Source organism: Schistocerca nitens, unplaced genomic scaffold (assembly GCF_023898315.1).
Source record: "Schistocerca nitens isolate TAMUIC-IGC-003100 unplaced genomic scaffold, iqSchNite1.1 HiC_scaffold_189, whole genome shotgun sequence".
NCBI classification, from domain to species: domain Eukaryota; kingdom Metazoa; phylum Arthropoda; class Insecta; order Orthoptera; family Acrididae; genus Schistocerca; species Schistocerca nitens.
Window position 1 is genome coordinate 113,878 of NW_026045730.1, and position 20,339 is coordinate 134,216.

Below are 20,339 nucleotides of genomic sequence, written 5' to 3' on the forward strand. Positions count from 1 at the left end.
CCCCCAACAACTAAGTTGTCCCGATTGCGGTGAAGAAAATAACAGAAGTCCTGAGAGTAAAATCTGTTCCTTTCAGGCGTGCTACCAGAAGGGGCATAAACATTAACAAAAACAAAACCATTAACAGTACACGCAATAGCACGGCCATCCGGCAAACAGTCAATACCTTGTACGTCATGACCAGAACGGACTAAAATCACCGTGCCTGTTCCTTCCAATGACACTACGTTATCAATAACAATAAAATCTGTAAAAGTAGCAAAAAACGACAAGGCGTCACGCGTAACCTCTTGTAGAAATGCTATATGACAATTATTGGCACGTAAAAAAGCGTGCAGGGCGGACACCTTGTACTGACTACGCATTTTGTTTACATTGACAGTAACAACATTCCACTGACGTGGATCAGACGCCATACGGAGATAAAAAAACACAAAAGAAACAAACAGATAACAGGAAAACCTGCATCACAAGTTAAAATGTGTGCCGCAGAATAAACAGGTTAGTCACGGGATGAAGTCCCGTCATCCGGTTCCTCCACATCCGCCGACCAATCCAGCCGGTCACAGGGAGGAGGGGGCTGGGGCACGCTTGCAAACTCCATAGGCGTGTCTGCTGTAGATCTGGACACCTCCGTGGGGGAGGAAGCTAAGGAAGGTGTCGACCCAGGGTCACGCACAGACGTATGAGTGCGCCGAGGGTGCGGGTCGCCAGATTTCCGTTTAACAGGCATTGGAGCAGACGGCACAGCGTCCATGGCCAAGTCAACGTCCGTTTCGGAACCCTGCGTGCTCAAAATATCTTTAAGCCGGCGAACAGCCACGTCACGCTTACTGTCGGCAGGGGTGGTTTTCTTTGCCGGCTGACTGCGAGAAATGTGTCGTTGCTGGCCACGTCCCGACGCCGACGCCGGCCGGGACGCAACGTCAACACGCTGCGGGGTCCGCTGCGAACCCTGCTGTGTCGGTTGGGACTGAGATGGCACGACGGCCCGACGGACCGGAGACGGGCTGCGAAACCGTCCGGAAAAGAAACCTGATTCCAATCGACCAGAAGTACTGGCACAGCGTAAACGTTGAGGGTTGCTAGTGCCGGCAGTATTCCGCTCGCGTCGCGATTTGGGGGCCTCTGGAAACGAAAAACTCTCGAGGCGGTGGCCAGTAACATGGTCGGAAGTAGCCACACTCGCGGACGCAGCACGCGTGGGGAACACAGGGGCGGGGTCGGATCTGGACAGCGGCACAACGTCCGCGACCGAGTCCGATATTGCTACAGAGCTTACAGAGGTAGCGGATTCTAAGACTGATGGCGTCTCAACAGCCAAAGCAGACAATGAAGCCGTATGTAACGCAGCTGCATCGACGAGGTTAGATTCTGCAAATGGCACGCGTTCAGGAACGAGTGCTGACACTGTGTGTTGCGCGCTAACAGAAACGTCCTGCGACGCAGTCACATTTGCCGAAAGAGAACTAACAGTCACTTCCGACACCACGCGATGTAGTGGCAAAGAGGGTGAGGTGTCCATGTCAGTAGCGTCCACCGGTACGGCGGTTTCCTCAGCGCGTCGCGCATCGCGGGGGGTGGGACCAATGGCGACTGCTGCCCACGTCATCTCGTCTTGACTACTGCCACGCGGTAGCTGTACCGGCCGCCTACGCGCAGGACAGTCCTGCCGGAAATGACCAGTACTATTACAAAAAGAACACGTCTGGGGCTGACCGCTGTACGTTATGAAAGCGCGTTGTCCTTTAATATAAACAAAAGAAGGAATATGTTTCTTCACTATCATCTTTACACTACGGATACCGTTATCCACTTGAAAAAGATAAGCAGCTGACCATTTTTCCTTTGACACCGACAAAACAGTGCCATAAGGCGTCAAAGCACTAGAAATCGTTTCGTTCCTCATTTCAAACGGGAGATTGAAAACACGCACTGTCCGTACACCAAAACCAGCATTAGACAACACAACATTACTAATTCTACCATCAAGGTGCTTAAATTGGCGCACACCGTCATTGACCGTTACAAGAGTGTCACACATTTCGGGAGTTGGCAGCTTCAAAAACAAAGAGTTCAAAAAGGAATCCAATTGTAAACCAAGAACGTCACTGTCCGTTAAGTTCAAATCCTCACGAAGCCATTTATGAATTTCGAAAGCGGACGGCCGAATTACCGATCGATCAAAGGCGCACTGAATGTTATTCTGACGATCCTCGGAATCACCGTGATCCATAGTACTCACTTCACGAAAAAGTACAGCACAGATGAAAAACCGCGCCGCGAAGCAACCGCCGCCGCCGCCACGAAGCACCCGTAAACACCGCCCGACACGCCGGAGCGAGCGCGCGATGTGTTCGGGCCCACGACTCCGAAGAGACTGGTGCCTTAAACCAGCGCCTTAGACCGCTCGGCCACGCTACCTGTGCCGGTGTTCTTCGCTTTTGTAGAAACAGTGCACGACACAGCTTCCTGTTCTGCTGCGACTGGCTGCTCATCCATTGCACCTCAAACAACTGCCATTTTCGAATAGAGATTAACTACACAGGCAGCTGCCCGCTCTCTGGTGCGGCGGCATTACGTGTTGATAATGAATTGGTAGTGCCACCCGCAGCCTGCGGAACATGAGTGAAAAATCAAGAGGGCACCGTAATTTCAAACACTGAGTCACAATCGTCACTGCAGCGACAGCAAGGCAAAACTTTAAAAATTGCCGTGACCAGGATTCGAACCTGGGTTATTGCGGCCACAACGCATTGTCCTAACCACTAGACGATCACGGCCACGGAGGCACCGCCGACGGCAGTTCTCGCGACTGCAAGTGGCGATGAACAGCAAAGCTCGGCCCACACACCACTGTGTCTCCCCACAGCTGTGCCAGACGCGGTCTCCATTATATGTATACTGGCAAACGAACGTGTCTGCGCTGTAAGGACACTAAGCAGTGTGGTTAGCTGCATTCAACCCCCGTGGCAATGTCTTGCAGTCCTCCAACTCTGTTGACCACAGGTATGTGCCTCAATAAGAGGTGGACAGACGTCGCATCGCTCTCGCCGTCACTTGTGACCGCGAATCGTACTTAACGTAATTTTCTGCAAGCGTCAGCGGAGCGTCAGTCGAGCTAAGTCGGGCCAAGTCGCATAAGAGGAGCAACAAAATGCGCATTTCCGGTACCGGGAATCGAACCCGGGCCTCCTGGGTGAGAGCCAGGCATCCTAGCCACTAGACCACACCGGATAACGACGCAAGCGCTCCTCCAGCGAACGCAGCAAACAGTACACACGCTACTTGACGACAACGGCCAAAATTTAGCGTTTCCACTTTGTAGAACGGCATGCTCGGGACGCATTTCGTGGAGACGAACGCCAGCAATCGTGACACCAGACTGCGCCTGTGAATCCTGTCGTTGCACCACGCACTGTGCTGCTACGACAATTTAAGAAGGAGACGCTCACGGCTTGCTGCGCTGTTCCCTTCGCGGGTAATCAGTGCTCCTGCTTTCGAGACAGAAAACATTGGCAGCGGTGGGATTCGAACCCACGCCTCCGAAGAGACTGGTGCCTGAAACCAGCGCCTTAGACCGCTCGGCCACGCTACCTACGTGGCACGGCGGTCACAGGAGCTGCGTTCTACCCCACGAGAAAACATCGCAATGGCACAAAAAACGAGAAAAAGCTGGCAGCGGTGGGATTCGAACCCACGCCTCCGAAGAGACTGGTGCCTTAAACCAGCGCCTTAGACCGCTCGGCCACGCTACCTGTGCCGGTGTTCTTCGCTTTTGTAGAAACAGTGCACGACACAGCTTCCTGTTCTGCTGCGACTGGCTGCTCATCCATTGCACCTCAAACAACTGCCATTTTCGAATAGAGATTAACTACACAGGCAGCTGCCCGCTCTCTGGTGCGGCGGCATTACGTGTTGATAATGAATTGGTAGTGCCACCCGCAGCCTGCGGAACATGAGTGAAAAATCAAGAGGGCACCGTAATTTCAAACACTGAGTCACAATCGTCACTGCAGCGACAGCAAGGCAAAACTTTAAAAATTGCCGTGACCAGGATTCGAACCTGGGTTATTGCGGCCACAACGCATTGTCCTAACCACTAGACGATCACGGCCACGGAGGCACCGCCGACGGCAGTTCTCGCGACTGCAAGTGGCGATGAACAGCAAAGCTCGGCCCACACACCACTGTGTTTCCCCACAGCTGTGCCAGACGCGGTCTCCATTATATGTATACTGGCAAACGAACGTGTCTGCGCTGTAAGGACACTAAGCAGTGTGGTTAGCTGCATTCAACCCCCGTGGCAATGTCTTGCAGTCCTCCAACTCTGTTGACCACAGGTATGTGCCTCAATAAGAGGTGGACAGACGTCGCATCGCTCTCGCCGTCACTTGTGACCGCGAATCGTACTTAACGTAATTTTCTGCAAGCGTCAGCGGAGCGTCAGTCGAGCTAAGTCGGGCCAAGTCGCATAAGAGGAGCAACAAAATGCGCATTTCCGGTACCGGGAATCGAACCCGGGCCTCCTGGGTGAGAGCCAGGCATCCTAGCCACTAGACCACACCGGATAACGACGCAAGCGCTCCTCCAGCGAACGCAGCAAACAGTACACACGCTACTTGACGACAACGGCCAAAATTTAGCGTTTCCACTTTGTAGAACGGCATGCTCGGGACGCATTTCGTGGAGACGAACGCCAGCAATCGTGACACCAGACTGCGCCTGTGAATCCTGTCGTTGCACCACGCACTGTGCTGCTACGACAATTTAAGAAAGAGACGCTCACGGCTTGCTGCGCTGTTCCCTTCGCGGGTAATCAGTGCTCCTGCTTTCGAGACAGAAAACATTGGCAGCGGTGGGATTCGAACCCACGCCTCCGAAGAGACTGGTGCCTGAAACCAGCGCCTTAGACCGCTCGGCCACGCTACCTACGTGGCACGGCGGTCACAGGAGCTGCGTTCTACCCCACGAGAAAACATCGCAATGGCACAAAAAACGAGAAAAAGCTGGCAGCGGTGGGATTCGAACCCACGCCTCCGAAGAGACTGGTGCCTTAAACCAGCGCCTTAGACCGCTCGGCCACGCTACCTGTGCCGGTGTTCTTCGCTTTTGTAGAAACAGTGCACGACACAGCTTCCTGTTCTGCTGCGACTGGCTGCTCATCCATTGCACCTCAAACAACTGCCATTTTCGAATAGAGATTAACTACACAGGCAGCTGCCCGCTCTCTGGTGCGGCGGCATTACGTGTTGATAATGAATTGGTAGTGCCACCCGCAGCCTGCGGAACATGAGTGAAAAATCAAGAGGGCACCGTAATTTCAAACACTGAGTCACAATCGTCACTGCAGCGACAGCAAGGCAAAACTTTAAAAATTGCCGTGACCAGGATTCGAAACCTGGGTTATTGCGGCCACAACGCAATGTCCTAACCACTAGACGATCACGGCCACGGAGGCACCGCCGACGGCAGTTCTCGCGACTGCAAGTGGCGATGAACAGCAAAGCTCGGCCCACACACCACTGTGTCTCCCCACAGCTGTGCCAGACGCGGTCTCCATTATATGTATACTGGCAAACGAACGTGTCTGCGCTGTAAGGACACTAAGCAGTGTGGTTAGCTGCATTCAACCCCCGTGGCAATGTCTTGCAGTCCTCCAACTCTGTTGACCACAGGTATGTGCCTCAATAAGAGGTGGACAGACGTCGCATCGCTCTCGCCGTCACTTGTGACCGCGAATCGTACTTAACGTAATTTTCTGCAAGCGTCAGCGGAGCGTCAGTCGAGCTAAGTCGGGCCAAGTCGCATAAGAGGAGCAACAAAATGCGCATTTCCGGTACCGGGAATCGAACCCGGGCCTCCTGGGTGAGAGCCAGGCATCCTAGCCACTAGACCACACCGGATAACGACGCAAGCGCTCCTCCAGCGAACGCAGCAAACAGTACACACGCTACTTGACGACAACGGCCAAAATTTAGCGTTTCCACTTTGTAGAACGGCATGCTCGGGACGCATTTCGTGGAGACGAACGCCAGCAATCGTGACACCAGACTGCGCCTGTGAATCCTGTCGTTGCACCACGCACTGTGCTGCTACGACAATTTAAGAAAGAGACGCTCACGGCTTGCTGCGCTGTTCCCTTCGCGGGTAATCAGTGCTCCTGCTTTCGAGACAGAAAACATTGGCAGCGGTGGGATTCGAACCCACGCCTCCGAAGAGACTGGTGCCTGAAACCAGCGCCTTAGACCGCTCGGCCACGCTACCTACGTGGCACGGCGGTCACAGGAGCTGCGTTCTACCCCACGAGAAAACATCGCAATGGCACAAAAAACGAGAAAAAGCTGGCAGCGGTGGGATTCGAACCCACGCCTCCGAAGAGACTGGTGCCTTAAACCAGCGCCTTAGACCGCTCGGCCACGCTACCTGTGCCGGTGTTCTTCGCTTTTGTAGAAACAGTGCACGACACAGCTTCCTGTTCTGCTGCGACTGGCTGCTCATCCATTGCACCTCAAACAACTGCCATTTTCGAATAGAGATTAACTACACAGGCAGCTGCCCGCTCTCTGGTGCGGCGGCATTACGTGTTGATAATGAATTGGTAGTGCCACCCGCAGCCTGCGGAACATGAGTGAAAAATCAAGAGGGCACCGTAATTTCAAACACTGAGTCACAATCGTCACTGCAGCGACAGCAAGGCAAAACTTTAAAAATTGCCGTGACCAGGATTCGAAACCTGGGTTATTGCGGCCACAACGCAATGTCCTAACCACTAGACGATCACGGCCACGGAGGCACCGCCGACGGCAGTTCTCGCGACTGCAAGTGGCGATGAACAGCAAAGCTCGGCCCACACACCACTGTGTCTCCCCACAGCTGTGCCAGACGCGGTCTCCATTATATGTATACTGGCAAACGAACGTGTCTGCGCTGTAAGGACACTAAGCAGTGTGGTTAGCTGCATTCAACCCCCGTGGCAATGTCTTGCAGTCCTCCAACTCTGTTGACCACAGGTATGTGCCTCAATAAGAGGTGGACAGACGTCGCATCGCTCTCGCCGTCACTTGTGACCGCGAATCGTACTTAACGTAATTTTCTGCAAGCGTCAGCGGAGCGTCAGTCGAGCTAAGTCGGGCCAAGTCGCATAAGAGGAGCAACAAAATGCGCATTTCCGGTACCGGGAATCGAACCCGGGCCTCCTGGGTGAGAGCCAGGCATCCTAGCCACTAGACCACACCGGATAACGACGCAAGCGCTCCTCCAGCGAACGCAGCAAACAGTACACACGCTACTTGACGACAACGGCCAAAATTTAGCGTTTCCACTTTGTAGAACGGCATGCTCGGGACGCATTTCGTGGAGACGAACGCCAGCAATCGTGACACCAGACTGCGCCTGTGAATCCTGTCGTTGCACCACGCACTGTGCTGCTACGACAATTTAAGAAAGAGACGCTCACGGCTTGCTGCGCTGTTCCCTTCGCGGGTAATCAGTGCTCCTGCTTTCGAGACAGAAAACATTGGCAGCGGTGGGATTCGAACCCACGCCTCCGAAGAGACTGGTGCCTGAAACCAGCGCCTTAGACCGCTCGGCCACGCTACCTACGTGGCACGGCGGTCACAGGAGCTGCGTTCTACCCCACGAGAAAACATCGCAATGGCACAAAAAACGAGAAAAAGCTGGCAGCGGTGGGATTCGAACCCACGCCTCCGAAGAGACTGGTGCCTTAAACCAGCGCCTTAGACCGCTCGGCCACGCTACCTGTGCCGGTGTTCTTCGCTTTTGTAGAAACAGTGCACGACACAGCTTCCTGTTCTGCTGCGACTGGCTGCTCATCCATTGCACCTCAAACAACTGCCATTTTCGAATAGAGATTAACTACACAGGCAGCTGCCCGCTCTCTGGTGCGGCGGCATTACGTGTTGATAATGAATTGGTAGTGCCACCCGCAGCCTGCGGAACATGAGTGAAAAATCAAGAGGGCACCGTAATTTCAAACACTGAGTCACAATCGTCACTGCAGCGACAGCAAGGCAAAACTTTAAAAATTGCCGTGACCAGGATTCGAAACCTGGGTTATTGCGGCCACAACGCAATGTCCTAACCACTAGACGATCACGGCCACGGAGGCACCGCCGACGGCAGTTCTCGCGACTGCAAGTGGCGATGAACAGCAAAGCTCGGCCCACACACCACTGTGTCTCCCCACAGCTGTGCCAGACGCGGTCTCCATTATATGTATACTGGCAAACGAACGTGTCTGCGCTGTAAGGACACTAAGCAGTGTGGTTAGCTGCATTCAACCCCCGTGGCAATGTCTTGCAGTCCTCCAACTCTGTTGACCACAGGTATGTGCCTCAATAAGAGGTGGACAGACGTCGCATCGCTCTCGCCGTCACTTGTGACCGCGAATCGTACTTAACGTAATTTTCTGCAAGCGTCAGCGGAGCGTCAGTCGAGCTAAGTCGGGCCAAGTCGCATAAGAGGAGCAACAAAATGCGCATTTCCGGTACCGGGAATCGAACCCGGGCCTCCTGGGTGAGAGCCAGGCATCCTAGCCACTAGACCACACCGGATAACGACGCAAGCGCTCCTCCAGCGAACGCAGCAAACAGTACACACGCTACTTGACGACAACGGCCAAAATTTAGCGTTTCCACTTTGTAGAACGGCATGCTCGGGACGCATTTCGTGGAGACGAACGCCAGCAATCGTGACACCAGACTGCGCCTGTGAATCCTGTCGTTGCACCACGCACTGTGCTGCTACGACAATTTAAGAAAGAGACGCTCACGGCTTGCTGCGCTGTTCCCTTCGCGGGTAATCAGTGCTCCTGCTTTCGAGACAGAAAACATTGGCAGCGGTGGGATTCGAACCCACGCCTCCGAAGAGACTGGTGCCTGAAACCAGCGCCTTAGACCGCTCGGCCACGCTACCTACGTGGCACGGCGGTCACAGGAGCTGCGTTCTACCCCACGAGAAAACATCGCAATGGCACAAAAAACGAGAAAAAGCTGGCAGCGGTGGGATTCGAACCCACGCCTCCGAAGAGACTGGTGCCTTAAACCAGCGCCTTAGACCGCTCGGCCACGCTACCTGTGCCGGTGTTCTTCGCTTTTGTAGAAACAGTGCACGACACAGCTTCCTGTTCTGCTGCGACTGGCTGCTCATCCATTGCACCTCAAACAACTGCCATTTTCGAATAGAGATTAACTACACAGGCAGCTGCCCGCTCTCTGGTGCGGCGGCATTACGTGTTGATAATGAATTGGTAGTGCCACCCGCAGCCTGCGGAACATGAGTGAAAAATCAAGAGGGCACCGTAATTTCAAACACTGAGTCACAATCGTCACTGCAGCGACAGCAAGGCAAAACTTTAAAAATTGCCGTGACCAGGATTCGAAACCTGGGTTATTGCGGCCACAACGCAATGTCCTAACCACTAGACGATCACGGCCACGGAGGCACCGCCGACGGCAGTTCTCGCGACTGCAAGTGGCGATGAACAGCAAAGCTCGGCCCACACACCACTGTGTCTCCCCACAGCTGTGCCAGACGCGGTCTCCATTATATGTATACTGGCAAACGAACGTGTCTGCGCTGTAAGGACACTAAGCAGTGTGGTTAGCTGCATTCAACCCCCGTGGCAATGTCTTGCAGTCCTCCAACTCTGTTGACCACAGGTATGTGCCTCAATAAGAGGTGGACAGACGTCGCATCGCTCTCGCCGTCACTTGTGACCGCGAATCGTACTTAACGTAATTTTCTGCAAGCGTCAGCGGAGCGTCAGTCGAGCTAAGTCGGGCCAAGTCGCATAAGAGGAGCAACAAAATGCGCATTTCCGGTACCGGGAATCGAACCCGGGCCTCCTGGGTGAGAGCCAGGCATCCTAGCCACTAGACCACACCGGATAACGACGCAAGCGCTCCTCCAGCGAACGCAGCAAACAGTACACACGCTACTTGACGACAACGGCCAAAATTTAGCGTTTCCACTTTGTAGAACGGCATGCTCGGGACGCATTTCGTGGAGACGAACGCCAGCAATCGTGACACCAGACTGCGCCTGTGAATCCTGTCGTTGCACCACGCACTGTGCTGCTACGACAATTTAAGAAAGAGACGCTCACGGCTTGCTGCGCTGTTCCCTTCGCGGGTAATCAGTGCTCCTGCTTTCGAGACAGAAAACATTGGCAGCGGTGGGATTCGAACCCACGCCTCCGAAGAGACTGGTGCCTGAAACCAGCGCCTTAGACCGCTCGGCCACGCTACCTACGTGGCACGGCGGTCACAGGAGCTGCGTTCTACCCCACGAGAAAACATCGCAATGGCACAAAAAACGAGAAAAAGCTGGCAGCGGTGGGATTCGAACCCACGCCTCCGAAGAGACTGGTGCCTTAAACCAGCGCCTTAGACCGCTCGGCCACGCTACCTGTGCCGGTGTTCTTCGCTTTTGTAGAAACAGTGCACGACACAGCTTCCTGTTCTGCTGCGACTGGCTGCTCATCCATTGCACCTCAAACAACTGCCATTTTCGAATAGAGATTAACTACACAGGCAGCTGCCCGCTCTCTGGTGCGGCGGCATTACGTGTTGATAATGAATTGGTAGTGCCACCCGCAGCCTGCGGAACATGAGTGAAAAATCAAGAGGGCACCGTAATTTCAAACACTGAGTCACAATCGTCACTGCAGCGACAGCAAGGCAAAACTTTAAAAATTGCCGTGACCAGGATTCGAAACCTGGGTTATTGCGGCCACAACGCAATGTCCTAACCACTAGACGATCACGGCCACGGAGGCACCGCCGACGGCAGTTCTCGCGACTGCAAGTGGCGATGAACAGCAAAGCTCGGCCCACACACCACTGTGTCTCCCCACAGCTGTGCCAGACGCGGTCTCCATTATATGTATACTGGCAAACGAACGTGTCTGCGCTGTAAGGACACTAAGCAGTGTGGTTAGCTGCATTCAACCCCCGTGGCAATGTCTTGCAGTCCTCCAACTCTGTTGACCACAGGTATGTGCCTCAATAAGAGGTGGACAGACGTCGCATCGCTCTCGCCGTCACTTGTGACCGCGAATCGTACTTAACGTAATTTTCTGCAAGCGTCAGCGGAGCGTCAGTCGAGCTAAGTCGGGCCAAGTCGCATAAGAGGAGCAACAAAATGCGCATTTCCGGTACCGGGAATCGAACCCGGGCCTCCTGGGTGAGAGCCAGGCATCCTAGCCACTAGACCACACCGGATAACGACGCAAGCGCTCCTCCAGCGAACGCAGCAAACAGTACACACGCTACTTGACGACAACGGCCAAAATTTAGCGTTTCCACTTTGTAGAACGGCATGCTCGGGACGCATTTCGTGGAGACGAACGCCAGCAATCGTGACACCAGACTGCGCCTGTGAATCCTGTCGTTGCACCACGCACTGTGCTGCTACGACAATTTAAGAAGGAGACGCTCACGGCTTGCTGCGCTGTTCCCTTCGCGGGTAATCAGTGCTCCTGCTTTCGAGACAGAAAACATTGGCAGCGGTGGGATTCGAACCCACGCCTCCGAAGAGACTGGTGCCTGAAACCAGCGCCTTAGACCGCTCGGCCACGCTACCTACGTGGCACGGCGGTCACAGGAGCTGCGTTCTACCCCACGAGAAAACATCGCAATGGCACAAAAAACGAGAAAAAGCTGGCAGCGGTGGGATTCGAACCCACGCCTCCGAAGAGACTGGTGCCTTAAACCAGCGCCTTAGACCGCTCGGCCACGCTACCTGTGCCGGTGTTCTTCGCTTTTGTAGAAACAGTGCACGACACAGCTTCCTGTTCTGCTGCGACTGGCTGCTCATCCATTGCACCTCAAACAACTGCCATTTTCGAATAGAGATTAACTACACAGGCAGCTGCCCGCTCTCTGGTGCGGCGGCATTACGTGTTGATAATGAATTGGTAGTGCCACCCGCAGCCTGCGGAACATGAGTGAAAAATCAAGAGGGCACCGTAATTTCAAACACTGAGTCACAATCGTCACTGCAGCGACAGCAAGGCAAAACTTTAAAAATTGCCGTGACCAGGATTCGAAACCTGGGTTATTGCGGCCACAACGCAATGTCCTAACCACTAGACGATCACGGCCACGGAGGCACCGCCGACGGCAGTTCTCGCGACTGCAAGTGGCGATGAACAGCAAAGCTCGGCCCACACACCACTGTGTCTCCCCACAGCTGTGCCAGACGCGGTCTCCATTATATGTATACTGGCAAACGAACGTGTCTGCGCTGTAAGGACACTAAGCAGTGTGGTTAGCTGCATTCAACCCCCGTGGCAATGTCTTGCAGTCCTCCAACTCTGTTGACCACAGGTATGTGCCTCAATAAGAGGTGGACAGACGTCGCATCGCTCTCGCCGTCACTTGTGACCGCGAATCGTACTTAACGTAATTTTCTGCAAGCGTCAGCGGAGCGTCAGTCGAGCTAAGTCGGGCCAAGTCGCATAAGAGGAGCAACAAAATGCGCATTTCCGGTACCGGGAATCGAACCCGGGCCTCCTGGGTGAGAGCCAGGCATCCTAGCCACTAGACCACACCGGATAACGACGCAAGCGCTCCTCCAGCGAACGCAGCAAACAGTACACACGCTACTTGACGACAACGGCCAAAATTTAGCGTTTCCACTTTGTAGAACGGCATGCTCGGGACGCATTTCGTGGAGACGAACGCCAGCAATCGTGACACCAGACTGCGCCTGTGAATCCTGTCGTTGCACCACGCACTGTGCTGCTACGACAATTTAAGAAGGAGACGCTCACGGCTTGCTGCGCTGTTCCCTTCGCGGGTAATCAGTGCTCCTGCTTTCGAGACAGAAAACATTGGCAGCGGTGGGATTCGAACCCACGCCTCCGAAGAGACTGGTGCCTGAAACCAGCGCCTTAGACCGCTCGGCCACGCTACCTACGTGGCACGGCGGTCACAGGAGCTGCGTTCTACCCCACGAGAAAACATCGCAATGGCACAAAAAACGAGAAAAAGCTGGCAGCGGTGGGATTCGAACCCACGCCTCCGAAGAGACTGGTGCCTTAAACCAGCGCCTTAGACCGCTCGGCCACGCTACCTGTGCCGGTGTTCTTCGCTTTTGTAGAAACAGTGCACGACACAGCTTCCTGTTCTGCTGCGACTGGCTGCTCATCCATTGCACCTCAAACAACTGCCATTTTCGAATAGAGATTAACTACACAGGCAGCTGCCCGCTCTCTGGTGCGGCGGCATTACGTGTTGATAATGAATTGGTAGTGCCACCCGCAGCCTGCGGAACATGAGTGAAAAATCAAGAGGGCACCGTAATTTCAAACACTGAGTCACAATCGTCACTGCAGCGACAGCAAGGCAAAACTTTAAAAATTGCCGTGACCAGGATTCGAACCTGGGTTATTGCGGCCACAACGCATTGTCCTAACCACTAGACGATCACGGCCACGGAGGCACCGCCGACGGCAGTTCTCGCGACTGCAAGTGGCGATGAACAGCAAAGCTCGGCCCACACACCACTGTGTCTCCCCACAGCTGTGCCAGACGCGGTCTCCATTATATGTATACTGGCAAACGAACGTGTCTGCGCTGTAAGGACACTAAGCAGTGTGGTTAGCTGCATTCAACCCCCGTGGCAATGTCTTGCAGTCCTCCAACTCTGTTGACCACAGGTATGTGCCTCAATAAGAGGTGGACAGACGTCGCATCGCTCTCGCCGTCACTTGTGACCGCGAATCGTACTTAACGTAATTTTCTGCAAGCGTCAGCGGAGCGTCAGTCGAGCTAAGTCGGGCCAAGTCGCATAAGAGGAGCAACAAAATGCGCATTTCCGGTACCGGGAATCGAACCCGGGCCTCCTGGGTGAGAGCCAGGCATCCTAGCCACTAGACCACACCGGATAACGACGCAAGCGCTCCTCCAGCGAACGCAGCAAACAGTACACACGCTACTTGACGACAACGGCCAAAATTTAGCGTTTCCACTTTGTAGAACGGCATGCTCGGGACGCATTTCGTGGAGACGAACGCCAGCAATCGTGACACCAGACTGCGCCTGTGAATCCTGTCGTTGCACCACGCACTGTGCTGCTACGACAATTTAAGAAGGAGACGCTCACGGCTTGCTGCGCTGTTCCCTTCGCGGGTAATCAGTGCTCCTGCTTTCGAGACAGAAAACATTGGCAGCGGTGGGATTCGAACCCACGCCTCCGAAGAGACTGGTGCCTGAAACCAGCGCCTTAGACCGCTCGGCCACGCTACCTACGTGGCACGGCGGTCACAGGAGCTGCGTTCTACCCCACGAGAAAACATCGCAATGGCACAAAAAACGAGAAAAAGCTGGCAGCGGTGGGATTCGAACCCACGCCTCCGAAGAGACTGGTGCCTTAAACCAGCGCCTTAGACCGCTCGGCCACGCTACCTGTGCCGGTGTTCTTCGCTTTTGTAGAAACAGTGCACGACACAGCTTCCTGTTCTGCTGCGACTGGCTGCTCATCCATTGCACCTCAAACAACTGCCATTTTCGAATAGAGATTAACTACACAGGCAGCTGCCCGCTCTCTGGTGCGGCGGCATTACGTGTTGATAATGAATTGGTAGTGCCACCCGCAGCCTGCGGAACATGAGTGAAAAATCAAGAGGGCACCGTAATTTCAAACACTGAGTCACAATCGTCACTGCAGCGACAGCAAGGCAAAACTTTAAAAATTGCCGTGACCAGGATTCGAACCTGGGTTATTGCGGCCACAACGCATTGTCCTAACCACTAGACGATCACGGCCACGGAGGCACCGCCGACGGCAGTTCTCGCGACTGCAAGTGGCGATGAACAGCAAAGCTCGGCCCACACACCACTGTGTCTCCCCACAGCTGTGCCAGACGCGGTCTCCATTATATGTATACTGGCAAACGAACGTGTCTGCGCTGTAAGGACACTAAGCAGTGTGGTTAGCTGCATTCAACCCCCGTGGCAATGTCTTGCAGTCCTCCAACTCTGTTGACCACAGGTATGTGCCTCAATAAGAGGTGGACAGACGTCGCATCGCTCTCGCCGTCACTTGTGACCGCGAATCGTACTTAACGTAATTTTCTGCAAGCGTCAGCGGAGCGTCAGTCGAGCTAAGTCGGGCCAAGTCGCATAAGAGGAGCAACAAAATGCGCATTTCCGGTACCGGGAATCGAACCCGGGCCTCCTGGGTGAGAGCCAGGCATCCTAGCCACTAGACCACACCGGATAACGACGCAAGCGCTCCTCCAGCGAACGCAGCAAACAGTACACACGCTACTTGACGACAACGGCCAAAATTTAGCGTTTCCACTTTGTAGAACGGCATGCTCGGGACGCATTTCGTGGAGACGAACGCCAGCAATCGTGACACCAGACTGCGCCTGTGAATCCTGTCGTTGCACCACGCACTGTGCTGCTACGACAATTTAAGAAGGAGACGCTCACGGCTTGCTGCGCTGTTCCCTTCGCGGGTAATCAGTGCTCCTGCTTTCGAGACAGAAAACATTGGCAGCGTGGGGATTCGAACCCACGCCTCCGAAGAGACTGGTGCCTGAAACCAGCGCCTTAGACCGCTCGGCCACGCTACTACGTGGCACGGCCGGTCACAGGAGCTGCGTTCTACCCCACGAGAAAACATCGCAATGGCACAAAAAACGAGAAAAAGCTGGCAGCGGTGGGATTCGAACCCACGCCCTCCGAAGAGACTGGTGCCTTAAACCAGCGCCTTAGACCGCTCGGCCACGCTACCTGTGCCGGTGTTCTTCGCTTTTGTAGAAACAGTGCACGACACAGCTTCCTGTTCTGCTGCGACTGGCTGCTCATCCATTGCACCTCAAACAACTGCCATTTTCGAATAGAGATTAACTACACAGGCAGCTGCCCGCTCTCTGGTGCGGCGGCATTACGTGTTGATAATGAATTGGTAGTGCCACCCGCAGCCTGCGGAACATGAGTGAAAAATCAAGAGGGCACCGTAATTTCAAACACTGAGTCACAATCGTCACTGCAGCGACAGCAAGGCAAAACTTTAAAAATTGCCGTGACCAGGATTCGAAACCTGGGTTATTGCGGCCACAACGCAATGTCCTAACCACTAGACGATCACGGCCACGGAGGCACCGCCGACGGCAGTTCTCGCGACTGCAAGTGGCGATGAACAGCAAAGCTCGGCCCACACACCACTGTGTCTCCCCACAGCTGTGCCAGACGCGGTCTCCATTATATGTATACTGGCAAACGAACGTGTCTGCGCTGTAAGGACACTAAGCAGTGTGGTTAGCTGCATTCAACCCCCGTGGCAATGTCTTGCAGTCCTCCAACTCTGTTGACCACAGGTATGTGCCTCAATAAGAGGTGGACAGACGTCGCATCGCTCTCGCCGTCACTTGTGACCGCGAATCGTACTTAACGTAATTTTCTGCAAGCGTCAGCGGAGCGTCAGTCGAGCTAAGTCGGGCCAAGTCGCATAAGAGGAGCAACAAAATGCGCATTTCCGGTACCGGGAATCGAACCCGGGCCTCCTGGAGTGAGAGCCAGGCATCCTAGCCACTAGACCACACCGGATAACGACGCAAGCGCTCCTCCAGCGAACGCAGCAAACAGTACACACGCTACTTGACGACAACGGCCAAAATTTAGCGTTTCCACTTTGTAGAACGGCATGCTCGGGACGCATTTCGTGGAGACGAACGCCAGCAATCGTGACACCAGACTGCGCCTGTGAATCCTGTCGTTGCACCACGCACTGTGCTGCTACGACAATTTAAGAAGGAGACGCTCACGGCTTGCTGCGCTGTTCCCTTCGCGGGTAATCAGTGCTCCTGCTTTCGAGACAGAAAACATTGGCAGCGGTGGGATTCGAACCCACGCCTCCGAAGAGACTGGTGCCTGAAACCAGCGCCTTAGACCGCTCGGCCACGCTACCTACGTGGCACGGCGGTCACAGGAGCTGCGTTCTACCCCACGAGAAAACATCGCAATGGCACAAAAAACGAGAAAAAGCTGGCAGCGGTGGGATTCGAACCCACGCCTCCGAAGAGACTGGTGCCTTAAACCAGCGCCTTAGACCGCTCGGCCACGCTACCTGTGCCGGTGTTCTTCGCTTTTGTAGAAAACAGTGCACGACACAGCTTCCTGTTCTGCTGCGACTGGCTGCTCATCCATTGCACCTCAAACAACTGCCATTTTCGAATAGAGATTAACTACACAGGCAGCTGCCCGCTCTCTGGTGCGGCGGCATTACGTGTTGATAATGAATTGGTAGTGCCACCCGCAGCCTGCGGAACATGAGTGAAAAAATCAAGAGGGCACCGTAATTTCAAACACTGAGTCACAATCGTCACTGCAGCGACAGCAAGGCAAAACTTTAAAAATTGCCGTGACCAGGATTCGAAACCTGGGTTATTGCGGCCACAACGCAATGTCCTAACCACTAGACGATCACGGCCACGGAGGCACCGCCGACGGCAGTTCTCGCGACTGCAAGTGGCGATGAACAGCAAAGCTCGGCCCACACACCACTGTGTCTCCCCACAGCTGTGCCAGACGCGGTCTCCATTATATGTATACTGGCAAACGAACGTGTCTGCGCTGTAAGGACACTAAGCAGTGTGGTTAGCTGCATTCAACCCCCGTGGCAATGTCTTGCAGTCCCTCCAACTCTGTTGACCACAGGTATGTGCCTCAATAAGAGGTGGACAGACCGTCGCATCGCTCTCGCCGTCACTTGTGACCGCGAATCGTACTTAACGTAATTTTCTGCAAGCGTCAGCGGAGCGTCAGTCGAGCTAAGTCGGGGCCAAGTCGCATAAGAGGAGCAACAAAATGCGCATTTCCGGTACCGGGAATCGAACCCGGCCTCCTGGGTGAGAGCCAGGCATCCTAGCCACTAGACCACACCGGATAACGACGCAAGCGCTCCTCCAGCGAACGCAGCAAACAGTACACACGCTACTTGACGACAACGGCCAAAATTTAGCGTTTCCACTTTGTAGAACGGCATGCTCGGGACGCATTTCGTGGAGACGAACGCCAGCAATCGTGACACCAGACTGCGCCTGTGAATCCTGTCGTTGCACCACGCACTGTGCTGCTACGACAATTTAGAAGGAGACGCTCACAGGCTTGCTGCGCTGTTCCCTTCGCGGGTAATCAGTGCTCCTGCTTTCGAGACAGAAAACATTGGCAGCGGTGGGATTCGAACCCACGCCTCCGAAGAGACTGGTGCCTGAAACCAGCGCCTTAGACCGCTCGGCCCACGCTACCTACGTGGCACGGCGGTCACAGGAGCTGCGTTCTACCCCACGAGAAAACATCGCAATGGCACAAAAAACGAGAAAAAGCTGGCAGCGGTGGGATTCGAACCCACGCCTCCGAAGAGACTGGTGCCTTAAACCAGCGCCTTAGACCGCTCGGCCACGCTACCTGTGCCGGTGTTCTTCGGCTTTTGTAGAAACAGTGCACGACACAGCTTCCTGTTCTGCTGCGACTGGCTGCTCATCCATTGCACCTCAAACAACAACTGCCATTTTCGAATAGAGATTAACTACACAGGCAGCTGCCCGCTCTCTGGTGCGGCGGCATTACGTGTTGATAATGAATTGGTAGTGCCACCCGCAGCCTGCGGAACATGAGTGAAAAATCAAGAGGGCACCGTAATTTCAAACACTGAGTCACAATCGTCACTGCAGCGACAGCAAGGCAAAACTTTAAAATTGCCGTGACCAGGATTCGAACCTGGGTTATTGCGGCCACAACGCATTGTCCTAACCACTAGACGATCACGGCCACGGAGGGCACCGCCGACGGCAGTTCTCGCGACTGCAAGTGGCGATGAACAGCAAAGCTCGGCCCACACACCACTGTGTCTCCCCACCAGCTGTGCCAGACGCGGTCTCCATTATATGTATACTGGCAAACGAACGTGTCTGCGCTGTAAGGACACTAAGCAGTGTGGTTAGCTGCATTCAAACCCCGTGGCAATGTCTTGCAGTCCTCCAACTCTGTTGACCACAGGTATGTGCCTCAATAAGAGGTGGACAGACGTCGCATCGCTCTCGCCGTCACTTGTGACCGCGAATCGTACTTAACGTAATTTTCTGCAAGCGTCAGCGGAGCGTCAGTCGAGCTAAGTCGGGCCAAGTCGCATAAGAGGAGCAACAAAATGCGCATTTCCGGTACCGGGAATCGAACCCGGGCCTCCTGGGTGAGAGCCAGGCATCCTAGCCACTAGACCACACCGGATAACGACGCAAGCGCTCCTCCAGCGAACGCAGCAAACAGTACACACGCTACTTGACGACAACGGCCAAAATTTAGCGTTTCCACTTTGTAGAACGGCATGCTCGGGACGCATTTCGTGGAGACGAACGCCAGCAATCGTGACACCAGACTGCGCCTGTGAATCCTGTCGTTGCACCACGCACTGTGCTGCTACGACAATTTAAGAAGGAGACGCTCACGGCTTGCTGCGCTGTTCCCTTCGCGGGTAATCAGTGCTCCTGCTTTCGAGACAGAAAACATTGGCAGCGGTGGGATTCGAACCCACGCCTCCGAAGAGACTGGTGCCTGAAACCAGCGCCTTAGACCGCTCGGCCACGCTACCTACGTGGCACGGCGGTCACAGGAGCTGCGTTCTACCCCACGAGAAAAACATCGCAATGGCACAAAAAACGAGAAAAAGCTGGCAGCGGTGGGATTCGAACCCACGCCTCCGAAGAGACTGGTGCCTTAAACCAGCGCCTTAGACCGCTCGGCCACGCTACCTGTGCCGGTGTTCTTCGCTTTTGTAGAAACAGTGCACGACACAGCTTCCTGTTCTGCTGCGACTGGCTGCTCATCCATTGCACCTCAAACAACTGCCATTTTCGAATAGAGATTAACTACACAGGCAGCTGCCCGCTCTCTGGTGCGGCGGCATTACGTGTTGATAATGAATTGGTAGTGCCACCCGCAGCCTGCGGAACATGAGTGAAAAATCAAGAGGGCACCGTAATTTCAAACACTGAGTCACAATCGTCACTGCAGCGACAGCAAGGCAAAACTTTAAAAATTGCCGTGACCAGGATTCGAACCTGGGTTATTGCGGCCACAACGCATTGTCCTAACCACTAGACGATCACGGCCACGGAGGCACCGCCGACGGCAGTTCTCGCGACTGCAAGTGGCGATGAACAGCAAAGCTCGGCCCACACACCACTGTGTTTCCCCACATGCTGTGCCAGACGCGGTCTCCATTATATGTATACTGGCAAACGAACGTGTCTGCGCTGTAAGGACACTAAGCAGTGTGGTTAGCTGCATTCAACCCCCGTGGCA

The 20,339-nt window shown here is 54.4% G+C and overlaps 52 non-coding genes across 52 annotated transcripts; all 52 read right to left on the minus strand.

Moving 5' to 3' along the window:
• Nucleotides 1–2,711: 2,711 nt before the first annotated feature.
• Nucleotides 2,712–2,783, minus strand: Trnah-gug (transfer RNA histidin (anticodon GUG)). Its single transcript has one exon. It is a non-coding gene; the product is annotated as a tRNA-His (tRNA).
• Nucleotides 2,784–3,165: 382 nt separating this feature from the next.
• On the minus strand, nt 3,166–3,237 carry Trnae-cuc (transfer RNA glutamic acid (anticodon CUC)). The gene has a single exon. It is a non-coding gene; the product is annotated as a tRNA-Glu (tRNA).
• Nucleotides 3,238–3,516: 279 nt separating this feature from the next.
• On the minus strand, nt 3,517–3,598 carry Trnal-cag (transfer RNA leucine (anticodon CAG)). Its single transcript has one exon. It is a non-coding gene; the product is annotated as a tRNA-Leu (tRNA).
• A 78-nt stretch (nt 3,599–3,676) lies between these two features.
• Trnal-aag (transfer RNA leucine (anticodon AAG)) lies at nt 3,677–3,758 on the minus strand. Its single transcript has one exon. It is a non-coding gene; the product is annotated as a tRNA-Leu (tRNA).
• A 287-nt stretch (nt 3,759–4,045) lies between these two features.
• Nucleotides 4,046–4,117, minus strand: Trnah-gug (transfer RNA histidin (anticodon GUG)). The gene has a single exon. It is a non-coding gene; the product is annotated as a tRNA-His (tRNA).
• Nucleotides 4,118–4,499: 382 nt separating this feature from the next.
• On the minus strand, nt 4,500–4,571 carry Trnae-cuc (transfer RNA glutamic acid (anticodon CUC)). The gene has a single exon. It is a non-coding gene; the product is annotated as a tRNA-Glu (tRNA).
• Nucleotides 4,572–4,850: 279 nt separating this feature from the next.
• On the minus strand, nt 4,851–4,932 carry Trnal-cag (transfer RNA leucine (anticodon CAG)). Its single transcript has one exon. It is a non-coding gene; the product is annotated as a tRNA-Leu (tRNA).
• A 78-nt stretch (nt 4,933–5,010) lies between these two features.
• Trnal-aag (transfer RNA leucine (anticodon AAG)) lies at nt 5,011–5,092 on the minus strand. The gene has a single exon. It is a non-coding gene; the product is annotated as a tRNA-Leu (tRNA).
• A 287-nt stretch (nt 5,093–5,379) lies between these two features.
• On the minus strand, nt 5,380–5,452 carry Trnah-gug (transfer RNA histidin (anticodon GUG)). Its single transcript has one exon. It is a non-coding gene; the product is annotated as a tRNA-His (tRNA).
• A 382-nt stretch (nt 5,453–5,834) lies between these two features.
• On the minus strand, nt 5,835–5,906 carry Trnae-cuc (transfer RNA glutamic acid (anticodon CUC)). The gene has a single exon. It is a non-coding gene; the product is annotated as a tRNA-Glu (tRNA).
• A 279-nt stretch (nt 5,907–6,185) lies between these two features.
• On the minus strand, nt 6,186–6,267 carry Trnal-cag (transfer RNA leucine (anticodon CAG)). Its single transcript has one exon. It is a non-coding gene; the product is annotated as a tRNA-Leu (tRNA).
• A 78-nt stretch (nt 6,268–6,345) lies between these two features.
• Nucleotides 6,346–6,427, minus strand: Trnal-aag (transfer RNA leucine (anticodon AAG)). The gene has a single exon. It is a non-coding gene; the product is annotated as a tRNA-Leu (tRNA).
• Nucleotides 6,428–6,714: 287 nt separating this feature from the next.
• Trnah-gug (transfer RNA histidin (anticodon GUG)) lies at nt 6,715–6,787 on the minus strand. The gene has a single exon. It is a non-coding gene; the product is annotated as a tRNA-His (tRNA).
• A 382-nt stretch (nt 6,788–7,169) lies between these two features.
• Trnae-cuc (transfer RNA glutamic acid (anticodon CUC)) lies at nt 7,170–7,241 on the minus strand. The gene has a single exon. It is a non-coding gene; the product is annotated as a tRNA-Glu (tRNA).
• Nucleotides 7,242–7,520: 279 nt separating this feature from the next.
• Trnal-cag (transfer RNA leucine (anticodon CAG)) lies at nt 7,521–7,602 on the minus strand. Its single transcript has one exon. It is a non-coding gene; the product is annotated as a tRNA-Leu (tRNA).
• Nucleotides 7,603–7,680: 78 nt separating this feature from the next.
• On the minus strand, nt 7,681–7,762 carry Trnal-aag (transfer RNA leucine (anticodon AAG)). Its single transcript has one exon. It is a non-coding gene; the product is annotated as a tRNA-Leu (tRNA).
• A 287-nt stretch (nt 7,763–8,049) lies between these two features.
• On the minus strand, nt 8,050–8,122 carry Trnah-gug (transfer RNA histidin (anticodon GUG)). The gene has a single exon. It is a non-coding gene; the product is annotated as a tRNA-His (tRNA).
• A 382-nt stretch (nt 8,123–8,504) lies between these two features.
• Nucleotides 8,505–8,576, minus strand: Trnae-cuc (transfer RNA glutamic acid (anticodon CUC)). The gene has a single exon. It is a non-coding gene; the product is annotated as a tRNA-Glu (tRNA).
• Nucleotides 8,577–8,855: 279 nt separating this feature from the next.
• Trnal-cag (transfer RNA leucine (anticodon CAG)) lies at nt 8,856–8,937 on the minus strand. The gene has a single exon. It is a non-coding gene; the product is annotated as a tRNA-Leu (tRNA).
• A 78-nt stretch (nt 8,938–9,015) lies between these two features.
• On the minus strand, nt 9,016–9,097 carry Trnal-aag (transfer RNA leucine (anticodon AAG)). The gene has a single exon. It is a non-coding gene; the product is annotated as a tRNA-Leu (tRNA).
• Nucleotides 9,098–9,384: 287 nt separating this feature from the next.
• Trnah-gug (transfer RNA histidin (anticodon GUG)) lies at nt 9,385–9,457 on the minus strand. Its single transcript has one exon. It is a non-coding gene; the product is annotated as a tRNA-His (tRNA).
• Nucleotides 9,458–9,839: 382 nt separating this feature from the next.
• Nucleotides 9,840–9,911, minus strand: Trnae-cuc (transfer RNA glutamic acid (anticodon CUC)). The gene has a single exon. It is a non-coding gene; the product is annotated as a tRNA-Glu (tRNA).
• Nucleotides 9,912–10,190: 279 nt separating this feature from the next.
• On the minus strand, nt 10,191–10,272 carry Trnal-cag (transfer RNA leucine (anticodon CAG)). Its single transcript has one exon. It is a non-coding gene; the product is annotated as a tRNA-Leu (tRNA).
• Nucleotides 10,273–10,350: 78 nt separating this feature from the next.
• Nucleotides 10,351–10,432, minus strand: Trnal-aag (transfer RNA leucine (anticodon AAG)). Its single transcript has one exon. It is a non-coding gene; the product is annotated as a tRNA-Leu (tRNA).
• Nucleotides 10,433–10,719: 287 nt separating this feature from the next.
• Nucleotides 10,720–10,792, minus strand: Trnah-gug (transfer RNA histidin (anticodon GUG)). Its single transcript has one exon. It is a non-coding gene; the product is annotated as a tRNA-His (tRNA).
• Nucleotides 10,793–11,174: 382 nt separating this feature from the next.
• Nucleotides 11,175–11,246, minus strand: Trnae-cuc (transfer RNA glutamic acid (anticodon CUC)). The gene has a single exon. It is a non-coding gene; the product is annotated as a tRNA-Glu (tRNA).
• A 279-nt stretch (nt 11,247–11,525) lies between these two features.
• Nucleotides 11,526–11,607, minus strand: Trnal-cag (transfer RNA leucine (anticodon CAG)). The gene has a single exon. It is a non-coding gene; the product is annotated as a tRNA-Leu (tRNA).
• Nucleotides 11,608–11,685: 78 nt separating this feature from the next.
• Nucleotides 11,686–11,767, minus strand: Trnal-aag (transfer RNA leucine (anticodon AAG)). The gene has a single exon. It is a non-coding gene; the product is annotated as a tRNA-Leu (tRNA).
• A 287-nt stretch (nt 11,768–12,054) lies between these two features.
• Trnah-gug (transfer RNA histidin (anticodon GUG)) lies at nt 12,055–12,127 on the minus strand. The gene has a single exon. It is a non-coding gene; the product is annotated as a tRNA-His (tRNA).
• Nucleotides 12,128–12,509: 382 nt separating this feature from the next.
• Nucleotides 12,510–12,581, minus strand: Trnae-cuc (transfer RNA glutamic acid (anticodon CUC)). Its single transcript has one exon. It is a non-coding gene; the product is annotated as a tRNA-Glu (tRNA).
• A 279-nt stretch (nt 12,582–12,860) lies between these two features.
• Nucleotides 12,861–12,942, minus strand: Trnal-cag (transfer RNA leucine (anticodon CAG)). Its single transcript has one exon. It is a non-coding gene; the product is annotated as a tRNA-Leu (tRNA).
• A 78-nt stretch (nt 12,943–13,020) lies between these two features.
• On the minus strand, nt 13,021–13,102 carry Trnal-aag (transfer RNA leucine (anticodon AAG)). The gene has a single exon. It is a non-coding gene; the product is annotated as a tRNA-Leu (tRNA).
• Nucleotides 13,103–13,389: 287 nt separating this feature from the next.
• Nucleotides 13,390–13,461, minus strand: Trnah-gug (transfer RNA histidin (anticodon GUG)). The gene has a single exon. It is a non-coding gene; the product is annotated as a tRNA-His (tRNA).
• Nucleotides 13,462–13,843: 382 nt separating this feature from the next.
• Trnae-cuc (transfer RNA glutamic acid (anticodon CUC)) lies at nt 13,844–13,915 on the minus strand. Its single transcript has one exon. It is a non-coding gene; the product is annotated as a tRNA-Glu (tRNA).
• A 279-nt stretch (nt 13,916–14,194) lies between these two features.
• Trnal-cag (transfer RNA leucine (anticodon CAG)) lies at nt 14,195–14,276 on the minus strand. Its single transcript has one exon. It is a non-coding gene; the product is annotated as a tRNA-Leu (tRNA).
• Nucleotides 14,277–14,354: 78 nt separating this feature from the next.
• Trnal-aag (transfer RNA leucine (anticodon AAG)) lies at nt 14,355–14,436 on the minus strand. The gene has a single exon. It is a non-coding gene; the product is annotated as a tRNA-Leu (tRNA).
• A 287-nt stretch (nt 14,437–14,723) lies between these two features.
• Nucleotides 14,724–14,795, minus strand: Trnah-gug (transfer RNA histidin (anticodon GUG)). The gene has a single exon. It is a non-coding gene; the product is annotated as a tRNA-His (tRNA).
• Nucleotides 14,796–15,177: 382 nt separating this feature from the next.
• Nucleotides 15,178–15,249, minus strand: Trnae-cuc (transfer RNA glutamic acid (anticodon CUC)). Its single transcript has one exon. It is a non-coding gene; the product is annotated as a tRNA-Glu (tRNA).
• A 439-nt stretch (nt 15,250–15,688) lies between these two features.
• On the minus strand, nt 15,689–15,771 carry Trnal-aag (transfer RNA leucine (anticodon AAG)). Its single transcript has one exon. It is a non-coding gene; the product is annotated as a tRNA-Leu (tRNA).
• Nucleotides 15,772–16,058: 287 nt separating this feature from the next.
• On the minus strand, nt 16,059–16,131 carry Trnah-gug (transfer RNA histidin (anticodon GUG)). Its single transcript has one exon. It is a non-coding gene; the product is annotated as a tRNA-His (tRNA).
• Nucleotides 16,132–16,513: 382 nt separating this feature from the next.
• Nucleotides 16,514–16,586, minus strand: Trnae-cuc (transfer RNA glutamic acid (anticodon CUC)). Its single transcript has one exon. It is a non-coding gene; the product is annotated as a tRNA-Glu (tRNA).
• Nucleotides 16,587–16,865: 279 nt separating this feature from the next.
• Nucleotides 16,866–16,947, minus strand: Trnal-cag (transfer RNA leucine (anticodon CAG)). The gene has a single exon. It is a non-coding gene; the product is annotated as a tRNA-Leu (tRNA).
• Nucleotides 16,948–17,025: 78 nt separating this feature from the next.
• Nucleotides 17,026–17,107, minus strand: Trnal-aag (transfer RNA leucine (anticodon AAG)). Its single transcript has one exon. It is a non-coding gene; the product is annotated as a tRNA-Leu (tRNA).
• A 289-nt stretch (nt 17,108–17,396) lies between these two features.
• On the minus strand, nt 17,397–17,469 carry Trnah-gug (transfer RNA histidin (anticodon GUG)). The gene has a single exon. It is a non-coding gene; the product is annotated as a tRNA-His (tRNA).
• Nucleotides 17,470–17,854: 385 nt separating this feature from the next.
• On the minus strand, nt 17,855–17,925 carry Trnae-cuc (transfer RNA glutamic acid (anticodon CUC)). Its single transcript has one exon. It is a non-coding gene; the product is annotated as a tRNA-Glu (tRNA).
• A 279-nt stretch (nt 17,926–18,204) lies between these two features.
• Trnal-cag (transfer RNA leucine (anticodon CAG)) lies at nt 18,205–18,287 on the minus strand. The gene has a single exon. It is a non-coding gene; the product is annotated as a tRNA-Leu (tRNA).
• Nucleotides 18,288–18,365: 78 nt separating this feature from the next.
• Trnal-aag (transfer RNA leucine (anticodon AAG)) lies at nt 18,366–18,447 on the minus strand. Its single transcript has one exon. It is a non-coding gene; the product is annotated as a tRNA-Leu (tRNA).
• A 290-nt stretch (nt 18,448–18,737) lies between these two features.
• Trnah-gug (transfer RNA histidin (anticodon GUG)) lies at nt 18,738–18,809 on the minus strand. Its single transcript has one exon. It is a non-coding gene; the product is annotated as a tRNA-His (tRNA).
• A 384-nt stretch (nt 18,810–19,193) lies between these two features.
• Trnae-cuc (transfer RNA glutamic acid (anticodon CUC)) lies at nt 19,194–19,265 on the minus strand. The gene has a single exon. It is a non-coding gene; the product is annotated as a tRNA-Glu (tRNA).
• Nucleotides 19,266–19,544: 279 nt separating this feature from the next.
• On the minus strand, nt 19,545–19,626 carry Trnal-cag (transfer RNA leucine (anticodon CAG)). Its single transcript has one exon. It is a non-coding gene; the product is annotated as a tRNA-Leu (tRNA).
• A 79-nt stretch (nt 19,627–19,705) lies between these two features.
• Trnal-aag (transfer RNA leucine (anticodon AAG)) lies at nt 19,706–19,787 on the minus strand. The gene has a single exon. It is a non-coding gene; the product is annotated as a tRNA-Leu (tRNA).
• Nucleotides 19,788–20,074: 287 nt separating this feature from the next.
• Nucleotides 20,075–20,146, minus strand: Trnah-gug (transfer RNA histidin (anticodon GUG)). The gene has a single exon. It is a non-coding gene; the product is annotated as a tRNA-His (tRNA).
• Nucleotides 20,147–20,339: the final 193 nt, after the last annotated feature.